We start from the raw sequence: 3309 nt of genomic DNA on the forward strand, positions 1-3309 counted from the left end.
GATAAAACGATGCTAGACTACTCCTCGTCCTCCTCGGTGGTGTAGTCTGGCGACGTAAACGCGTCGAGCCACCGAGGATCTTCATCATCCCAGGTCGACACAGGTCCCAGCTTGATCTGGGCTTCCGCTAGTTCCTTTCGCACGCTTGTCCGCCCGACGCACGGCTCGCTCCGTCCTCCTCTGCGCCCAGAACTCGTTCTTGGCTGCGACATCCCGCAAGAAGCGCTTGCGCCACACCGCCATGGCGTGCTCGTCGCCTCGGCGATGAGGAGGCGGCGATGCTGGTCGCCGATTAGTCGCGGGGGAAGCGCGAGATCTTGCGCCTGCTCGCACGTCCGCACATCGAAGAAATTCATCCGCGGCCGAGGCCGCCCGAGGCGCCATGCCACCGCGTCGTACGCGCAGGCGGCCTCGTGGGCGGTGTTGAATGTACTAGCCCGGGGCGTGTATAGCGGGAGCGAATCTCCGCGTAATACACGCCAGAGGGGCGAAGGCGGACGCCGTGGTAGCCTGAGATGCTCTGGGGGCACGACGACATGGCGGGGCGCTGGAACCGACGGGGGGAGAAGGCTCGGTGGCGGCCGGAAAAGGCGCATCGGCGGCGGGGCGGGGAAGAAGGCGCGGCGGGAGGGAACTTTCTGGTTGTTGGCGGGCGCAGGCGCGTGGCTTTGAACCAGCGCGCCGGGCGTCGCGCACCAAAACTACCATGCGCGCTGCCGCTTTTCCGCGCGAGCGCCTGCTGGAGCGTGCCGCGTAGCCGCTCGCGCGCCAAACCGGCAGTTTTTTCAGCGCACCGCAAATTTCGCACGCCTGTTGGAGATGCTCTTAGGAGCAGGTCAAGTGGAGGGAAAATAAGGAGACCATCTTGTAGAGTGACCTTCTCCCTATGTCCTATGATTTGGGTACTTAAACAAGGTTGGAAAAAGCGGTAGGTGTAAGTCCTATGATTTGGGTACTTAAATAAGGTTGGAAAAATCGGTAGGCATAAGCGAGGGGGTTGGCATTCGCCTAGTGCCTAGCGCCCTAGGCGTGGCCTAGGTGGTAATATAGATTTTACTATCAGAGTGTATTTGTGATTATTATATGCAAAAAAGTCCAAAATAAACCTTGAAGTTGTAGACGAAAACTAAATCAAACCCTGAACTTTGAATACCGAAAATTGGCACTCTGAACTTGTAATCCCGATCTATTTTGGACCCTATACCTGTTTGGCACACTGGGAATACTACAATCCCGGCCAGGATTACCAGCTACTCTCACGGACAAGAATTTGGGCCGGCCCACTATAACACAACAAGAATTCGTGAGGTTTAAAAAATGTCTGCACATTTCTAAAATTGTCCAGAAGTTAAAAATGTTCCTGTTTTCTATTTTTCACACAAATTCAATTCGTTTTGTGTTTTTTAAACTGTTTGGAATTTTGAAACTCTAGCATTTTAAAAACAGTTCCTGATTTCACATTTGTCAATTTTTCTTTCAGAATTGCAACAGTTTTTCATATGCTTTGAAAAATGTTTTGTATTTTCAAAATTGGGTCACATTTTTTAATAATGTTTTTGGAATTTCATAAGTTATTTCATTAATAATTTATTTAAAAACAAATCTTTAATTTGTAGGCGAAAGCGCCGCGGCAGTTTCACGAACCAGCGGTACGCGAAACTTGTCGAGCTGGTCCGGAGCTATCGCCTCGCCGATGGCATACTGGTGAACACGTTCCACGAGATGGAACCTGGCACCGCGGAAGCGTTCAAGCGGCTGGAGCAAGCTGCGGGCGCGTTCTTCTTCCCGCCGGTGTTCCCGGTGGGGCCATTCGTCCAGCGGCCAGACCCCGACGAAGCCGCCGCGGGCGCGTCGTCGCCATACTTGGAGTGGCTTGATCGTCAGCCGGTCGGTTCCGTGGTGTACGTCGCCTTCGGGAGCGGCGGGGTACTTTCTGTGGAGCAGACGGCCGAGCTCGCGGCCGGGCTGGAGGCGAGCGGCCAAAGGTTTCTTTGGGTCGTGCGGATGCCAAGCACCGACGGCGGCGGCGACGACGAGGACGACCCATTGGCGTGGCTCCCCGTGGGCTTCTTGGAGAGAACCAGGGGCAGGGGCCTGCCGTCGCGGCGTGGGCGCCTCAGGTGCGCGTGCTGTCCCACCGTGCGACCGCCGTCTTCGTGTCACACTGCGGATGGAACTCGACGCTGGAGAGCGTGGGGTGCGGTGTGCCGATGCTCGCGTGGCCGCTGTACGCGGAGCAGGGAATGAACGCCGTTATCCTGGAAGAGAAGCTCGGGGTGGCGCTGCGGGTGCCGGCGGCACGAGAGGACGATCGATGCTTGGTGACGCGCCAGGAGATCGCCACCGCCGTGAAGGAACTCGTGGAGGAGGGCCAAAAGTTGCGGCGCCGGGCCGAGAGCCTGCAGAAAGCGGCAGCGCGTGCGTGGTCACCGGAGGGGCCGTCGCGCCGGGCGCTTGAGGAGGTCGCCGTCAAGTTGAAGGCGGCGCTTGGCCGAGAGAAGTAACAGTTTCATGAGTGAATAGCATAAAACCATCACATTTGCGTCATGCGTTTTATTTTGAAAATTGCTAGATGTAAGTCTCCTGAATTTTGAATTCTTGAATTTGGGTCAGTTAATTTCTTAGCCATTGATTCTTGCTACGAGATGTGTGCTGTTTTTTTTTCTGGACTGTTTTGTGAGCTGGTTTGTGCTGTTTTTATTTTAACTTTGGGTTTGTCTAGAACTCAGTCGAAGTCTCAGTCTGATGTCAGCATCTACTCAGTCGAAGTCTCAGTCGGCTAATGTCAGCATCCTAGTACACGGCGATGCCCCCGATCGATTCCTGCTCGTTCGTTCGTTTTCCCTTGGCTGGCTTAACGTGTACGCGACCTTTCTTCGTCCTTTTTTTTCCTTGTCTTCTTATGTGGGCTGCTTTTGTCCTTCGTTTTCTTCTCCCAAATCGCTTCTCTCGTGTTGGGCTGTTTTCTTCCTTGCTTGTACGTGGGCAGCCTCATATTTTTTTTCTTTTATGTTGTTTTCTTTTAGTTTTTTTTTCTTAGCTTGTATTTGGGCTGTCAAAAATGTCTCAACGCTCCCAGCCGATGTGCACTGTAGTATGTCTCAAACAAACATAATGCATATAAAAAGTGTAGTTGTTCTTAAAAGAAAAGTGTAGTGATTTTGTATTTCTTTGAGCAGATATTTTTGACACAAAAAGGAAGGAAAATAAATAAAGGAATTGTGTGCAGCCCACGTGTGCGCAAATCAAGTGGCATTATTTTTTAGAAAAATGTCCAAAACATCACTAATTTAGAAAAGAAACAATAAC

At 52.4% G+C, this 3309-nt stretch overlaps 1 pseudogene; it reads left to right on the forward strand.

Moving 5' to 3' along the window:
- The first annotated feature begins 536 nt into the window (after positions 1-536).
- LOC123039119 (hydroquinone glucosyltransferase-like) lies at positions 537-2504 on the forward strand (annotated as a pseudogene).
- The last annotated feature ends 805 nt before the right edge of the window (positions 2505-3309 follow it).

The sequence above is a fragment of the Triticum aestivum genome, chromosome 2B (genome assembly GCF_018294505.1).
Source record: "Triticum aestivum cultivar Chinese Spring chromosome 2B, IWGSC CS RefSeq v2.1, whole genome shotgun sequence".
Lineage (NCBI taxonomy): Eukaryota > Viridiplantae > Streptophyta > Magnoliopsida > Poales > Poaceae > Triticum > Triticum aestivum.